The sequence below is a fragment of the Heloderma suspectum genome, chromosome 4 (assembly GCF_057233095.1).
Source record: "Heloderma suspectum isolate Gila_16-S chromosome 4, 16-S_ref, whole genome shotgun sequence".
Taxonomy (NCBI): domain Eukaryota; kingdom Metazoa; phylum Chordata; class Lepidosauria; order Squamata; family Helodermatidae; genus Heloderma; species Heloderma suspectum.
The window spans coordinates 14,398,400-14,405,586 of NC_139461.1; the positions used below are offsets into that span (position 1 = coordinate 14,398,400).

Consider the following 7,187-nt stretch of genomic DNA (forward strand, 5'->3'; position numbering starts at 1 on the left):
GGCCGGAACACCGGCTGTGGCCGGCCCCAGCCAGCAGCTCTGTGGAGCCGCCGCAGAGCGGAGCCGACCAGGGAGGATTCTGGGGGGAGGTATGGAGCTCCTCCCCCCCACCACAGATTGCCCGGCACAGAGCAAGGTAGGGGTTTCGTACATCCCTAGAACTGCCTGGGAATCAGGCTTCCTGCACTGAGCAGGGAGTTAGACTCAATGGTCTTGTAGGCCCCTTCCAACCCTATGATTCTATGATTCTCCAAGCTGTTGTACTCCAGGTGTTTTGAACTACAATTTCCAGCATTCCTTATCTTTCGCCATGTTGGCTGGACTGATGGGAACTGAAGTCCAAAACAACCGGAGGGCACTGGGCTGGGGAAGGCTGGACTAGCAGGTTGCTGCAGCCATGCTAAACTGGTGGCTTCTCACCCTTCTACCTCACCTTTCCATCTTTCCACCCTTTACCCTTCTCTGTCCCATATCGCCAGTCTCCCCAAACTCTTCCCCTCAACCAATTCCAGAGTGGCTGGGTGACCAGTCAGATGGGCGATTAATAAATTTAATAAATAAATAATTAAATAAAAATTCCTACTCCTCTCCCCACCCCTCAGTGCCTACCTTTTACCCAAAGTAGCCCTTTCACCCAATGTAACCCTTTCACCCAAACTAACCTGTCTCTTCTTCCCTTGCTCAAGTTAGTCACCCCAACAAACAGGAAGGAAATTTCTTACTGCAAATCAAGCCTGCCTTGAACACAGAAAGCCAGCTGACTGCAAGCCATCCCTTGACCTCTCTGACCTCTCCAGTAACTCTTCCCGTACTCTTAGGGAATTCTCCTTGAATGACTCTGGGGCCTGAACAATTCTAATCCCCCCAGCCTCCCTCCTCCTGTCTCTGGGTTCTGTGAGTTTGGCTTATCAGGCAAAGACAGAGTCTGGCTTATCACTCTTGGCAGGCAAAGAACTGCTTGAGTTTATCCTTACTTCTCCAGCCACTGCTCAACAATGCCCTGCACCCACCCCCTCCCTTTACAAGCCACAGTTTTAAAATGCAATTTCCCCCTTCTGCTTGAGAAACATGCATATGCAGCCACACAGTGCTGACAATGTTAACCTTTTGCTTAAGAAATGTTAAGTCACATGGGGGGGCAGGCGGTGGTGGTGGCATTCTCCCTCTTTCATAAATAGCACAAACTCTCCTCAGGTTTGGACTTTTATCTTTTCTCTACTTTCTATTATTACCTCTGATACAAAATAAGAACCTGGTTCCAATCCCATGTCTTCCTCACACATAATCAGAACCAGTTTCACTTCTTGAGTCATTTGATTCTAGATTGGTTCCCTCTCTTCTCCTGTCCTTCCACCAGCAAAGACATTTTTATATTCAATCAGGCCATTGGCATATAAGCCAATGAGTCTGTTGGGCTGGAATGCTATTTTTCTTTTTATTGATGTGCTTTTAATTGCATTTGTTTTATAACTATTTTAACTAAGTTTTTATTTTCGTTTTGGTTCTTATTACTGTTAACCATTTGGAGCACCATTTCTTTGTTGGAAAGGCAGGGTATAAATCAAATACATAAAATAAATTTAAGAAATGTATTTTATTCATTTAACAGCAATCTGACATAGGTTGGTGCATATCTTTTCCTCCCTAGCTCCCTAGACAGAACTATAACCTCAGTGGAAGGAATTTGATCTTGGAGATACCCCACCCCACCTCTCCCCCTGCCAGCCCCTGTGGAAATCTGCAGCCTCAGAAGAGATGTTGGAGAGGGAGAAAAGGGGGTGAGATGGTGGGTAGGAAGGGGTGTTCAGGAAAGGCCTGGATCCACTTTACCCTCTCTATCACCAACCTTGAGTGCACCCTGGTATGCATAAATATTTGATACTCAGCATCAGGATTTCATATCCAATGTCTCTTTGTATTCATTTGTTTATTTAATTATTTACTAGCCACCAGCATTAGGCATGAAGCAATCAGCATTCCACAGTATCTGCCTGTGGACATGCAACATATACGTATATTTTGTAATAAATTTATTAGTTAATCTTATATATCTATTAACGCTGCATTCCTATGCAAGATGTTTAAGATAAACAAGATTTCATGTAGGATAAGGCTATTAGTGTCTGCTAGTCATGATGGATATATACTACCTCCAGTACTGTAGCAGCCATATCAGGGGTCAGACTAAGTAGCCTCATGCAGTCTCATGCTTCATGTTCTTGCTGAGCTCTTTCTCTCTTAAATATATTGTTGTAAGCTGACGAGACACAGGAATTTCTTATCTTGTCAACAAAAGGCTGAGGTCATAGTGATATGTATATCATGTTCCTGTTCTTTGCTTATTGCATACCATGTTCTCTGCTGTTCTCTCCTTATCATGGCTACCCTATAACCCAGTTCTTGTATTATAAACAATGGTGCTAGGAGAAGAAATGTTGAGGACTGCAACCCCATATGGGAGGGAAAGGAGGAGCCATTTCCTATGTGTCACAATATCTATAAAAACAATGTGCTGATGTAAATCGGGGCTTCTGGCTCTTTGGAAATGATTCCAGCCTTAAGCCCGTGCGTTAAATAAAGAATCTCTTTTTCCTTCACTCCGTGGTCTCTCTGACTCTGGGTTCTGCAACAGTACCAGATGCCAGATGCCTCTCAATATCAGTTGCTGGGGAACACAACTGGGAAGGTGTCTTGCATTCATGCTCTGCTTGTGGGCTTCCTATTAGGGCATTAGGTTGGCTACTGTGGGAACAGGATGCTGGAACAGTTGGCCGTTGTTCTGATCCAGCATGGCTGCTCTTCGGTTCTTATGTAGCCTTCCCCAACCTTTGGCCCTATAGATGTTTTGGATTACATCTCCCTGCATTGATAACCATTGGCCATGCTTTCTGGGGCTAATAGGTGTTGAAGTCCAAAATATCTGGAGGGCATGAGGTTGGAGAAGAATGTTCTTATGGAAGTGAGTTCAATGGGGCTTATTCCCATGTTAGTGAGTATAGGATTGCTGACTTATTCATATAAATATGTTGAGGCCACCTTTCAGGCTGTAAGTCTCCCAAGGTAGCATACATGTAGTAGATATTTGCCTACATGAATGATCCATTTGCTCACACATTCTTGTGAAATGAGACGCCAAGATTGTATGATCATGAATGTCCTTTAAATGGGGTGGCATCACCAGCTAAACAAAGGGATCAGGTTATCATATACGCACATAAAATTGATTATGCCACCATATATAGGCATTGGAGGTCAGCCATGCTCCGTCATTCCAGGCTTTTAAGAAGGCCTTGAAAACATATTATTTTACCATGGCGTTCTCCTGATATGACTGCTGTTGCTGCTGTTGCTGCTGCTGTTGGTTTTATTGTCAGCTTTTATTGTTGCTTTTATAGCTATTTTATTGTGTTTATGTTTTTGTCACTTTTAATATTTTAACTGTTTTTTATATATTTTATTGCTGTGAGCCGCCTTGGGAGGGTTCTGCCCTGGAAGGCGGCCAAGATTTTTTTAAAAAAATATTAAATAAATTTTAGAGTGTTTAACATACCACATGGCTCCTACTTGTTATTACTCCTCAAGAGGCATGACTTTGGTCTTCAATGCGTGGATGTTGCCAAAAAGTAATAAATATCTGTGTTGCAGGAACTCTTTCCATCCCATCTGAAAGCCTGTACAGTGGCAATCTTCCTCTTGAAAGCCAAAAAGGGATCATTTTTATACTTAAACTGACTGGCTATGAAGCTAAAACATTCTTTTCTAATGGCTTTGAATAAGAATTGTAAAGGAATCTGCCTAATTAGAACTAGAATGGCTCTTATGGGAGCAACATATTTGGGTTTACTCAGGTGACGCCATTTCCTATCTATTGTCCACCTCTTCCTTGGAAACCATCTTGAGTATTATCTTCATTCTCTCCCCAAATAAACCCCTTTTCTCTCTCCCTACCAGGAAATAGATCACTGGGTTAACACTGCTGTTTAGAGAGTCACATATGTAGGCATATTGTACTATGTGGTACTTTTTGCCAGGTGAAGACCTTTTTTTTATTTTCCCAGGCATTTTGGCATTCCACTTTGTTTAGCTCTGCTGTTTTAATCTGCTATTGTGTTTTAAATATCTGCACTGCTGCTAGGTTTTACTCTGGTTGTATTTTTATTCTGTAGTTTTAATCTGTTATATTTTATATTGTATTTTCTGTTGTATTTTTGTGGTTTTAATTTTGTGAACTGGCCAAAGAGCTTTGGCTTATTGGGTGGTATAAAAATGAATCAAACAAATAAATAAATGTTCATCGACACAGGGATTATCGAAATGAGGAATATACAGGGAGCGATACTGAATGGCATTCATTGGTAAAGCAAAAAAGAGCAACAAGAGAATAAGCAAGATGGCTGTGAAAAACTTCCCCCCACTTACACTCTGGTGAAATTAAGCAGACTTTAATTTACAAGGCTTCAGGAGAGGGAGACATGACTGGAGTGCAAAGCAGGGCATTCAGGACAAACTGGTAGAACCTTAGTAAAAATATCCAGTAGTCAGCAATTAGGAAGTTGAACATCCATATTGGGGCACACACACTGGTGGTCAAATGTGCTGGCCGGCTGTATCGATACCAAACTGGGAAGCAGACTGACAGGTACCTGTCAGTGCTGATGACTGTCAGTAAAAATATACTAGTTCTGTATGTGAATAAGAAGAGAATGCAAAATATTGACTTCAGAGGATAGCATAGTCTATACAATCCAATTTAGCTCATATATATATATATATATATATATATATATCAATAGCAACTGCACCAGTAACGGCACCAAGGTTAGCAATGGAGAGGTTCAAGATATAGGTGGTGAAATGATTCCTCTTAATGTAGAAGCCAAGAAGCCAGATGACAATTCCATTCCCAACAAGGCCAAAAAGGGCAGATAAGGACAGTGAATGTGATCATTAGAAACATTTCTAAATTTTTAGTGTGATCTCCTGGAACAGAGTTTTAGGGAACCCAGTGCCATTGTGTGTTCTGTTACATTGCATTCCAGCATCCTGTGGGAACAACAGTAACAGGCCAAAATTGGTTGTTATGCTCAGTGTCTGCTCTGGCCGGGGCTTCTTCTCATGTGGACACTCTCCCTGGAAGCAAAGAGACAGAGGAGGATTCTGTTTCACTGACGGAGCTGGATGAATTTATGCTGCTAAAGTTTTCAATCCAATCTTCTTTGCCTCCTGCAATGAATCAGTATAATAGACATGCATTGATCAGCTAATAAAAATGAAACTGGGAGGGACTGTAAGGAGGAAATGGCTAACCACAGGAGGATTTGCATAATAGGGGGAGGAAGGGGTAGTGGGCTAATCAAAGTATGAGAGGTGAGACACAAAACACTCCTAGACTTGTGATGCTGCCTAAACTATTTGTTTATTGAGTACAATTTTTATGAATGACAGGGTACTACATAGTAACCAAGGCGCAGGCTGCCTCCCTCTCGAGCACACTCAGTAGACAATCTCGTAGTTCTAGCTGCTGCCGAAGCTGGTGTCGAGCATGTGTCCCTTGTCGGTGACGGTGAAGTACTTGGGCCCCCCAATGGGCGGAGTGTACCCATCCTTTTAACATCCTTTTAGGAATGGTGAATCAGTCTATTTTCAGTCTATGCCACTTTCATAGTTTATTATAAGTCCATTCCATCATGTTTGTACATTAATCCTGTAGTTTTTAAAAACATGCTTTAAGTTGCACATTTAAATATGCATTTAAATGCCTTTTCTTTCAAAATACCCATTTCAAGCTTTACTTTCTCTCAAAACAGAAATGTTTAACATATTTTTTTCCATATTTTAAAAACTGAGATCAGCATTGGAAAATGTTAGAAGTGTAAAAGACTGTTGACAACTGCATTGTAATCTGCACATAGGGATGTCGTTGGCACTCAGCTAGGTCCAGGAGTCCATTGGATTCCCTCCCATTCGTCCTCCAAACCCGGCTCAGCGAGCTGCCACCCTCACCCAATGAGCTGTGAGAGTGGCCAGAACTTAACAGACCTGTCTGCTTGTGCCTGGGAGCTGCCCGTCCTCCATGTGAGCTACCATTTTAACACAAGATGGGGTCTCTATTTTTTTCATATACCTAATGTTGCACACAATGGTGTCCATAAAGGACCATTTCCAGAACATTAGAGGCCTCTCTAATATTGAGGGAGTGACCTTTTACAGCTAACACAAACACCCACCAATCTTGGACTCAGGTGAGCCCTTCCATCCCTATCTGCACATTTGTTCAGGAATTGTGGATCAGATCAATTTGTCTCAAAATGTGCAAAATCAGATTCCTCATGTATCCCTCATAAATCCAGGGGTATGTTTCTTTATTTATCTGAAAAGATTTTAGTCTTCCTTTATGAGGATAATACTCTATCCATCAATCATTATGACCTATAGCCCACCCTTCAAGCACATTATAGTTAAAAACCTCCCCCAGCAATGCTCAAAGTGATTGCTGTCCTGGCATTGCTACTATAGGTAGCAATGCTACTATAGGTAGTTTTTCTTCCTATAATGGGTCAGAGAAAGTGGGAAGGCATTTTCTGATCAGCCCCAGACAGATCATTTAAATTTCAGAAGTGAGCAACGCAACAAATGTAGTGTAAAGGGGGCATCGAGGAGGTGAATACGAACAATGATATTTAGAGATGGCTGAGCATAATTTTGCTTAGAATGAGACTAAGCAGAGGAATGGGTGGAATAAGGGCTAAGAGAAAGAAGTAGGTGGACACCACAGAGGAGGAGGAGTTGTCATCAAAAGAAGGTTTCATGCATAGTATATCCCATCTTTCTTCAGCCACATCTGTGTGCTCACAAATGGGAGTAGAAAGGCTTGAGACATTCTCCTTCGAGAATTTTAGGATCTCAGTCAGTCTTCCATACTTTCAAAAGAACTTACCTATCCAGTATTGAGCACAAAAACTTGAGCAGAGAATGCCAGAGAGGCATTTTATGCTTGTCCAGCGAGCCTGGGGCACATGCTTATCATTGTGGTGGCACTTCCAACAATTCCATTAGTTAGTGGCTTGAAGTCAGGGTTTCTTTCTATGGATGCTTGAGAAATCTCCTGCATGCAGAAAAAATTGTTTCCCAACGTTTACATCTCAGGAGTAATTTGCATTTTACACTTGCAGGTGTTCAAAAGGATC

The 7,187-nt window shown here is 42.0% G+C and overlaps 1 pseudogene; it reads right to left on the reverse strand.

The window, feature by feature from the left end:
• Nucleotides 1-3,861: 3,861 nt before the first annotated feature.
• LOC146346567 (mas-related G-protein coupled receptor member H-like) lies at nt 3,862-4,957 on the reverse strand (annotated as a pseudogene).
• Between the last annotated feature and the right edge of the window lie 2,230 nt (nt 4,958-7,187).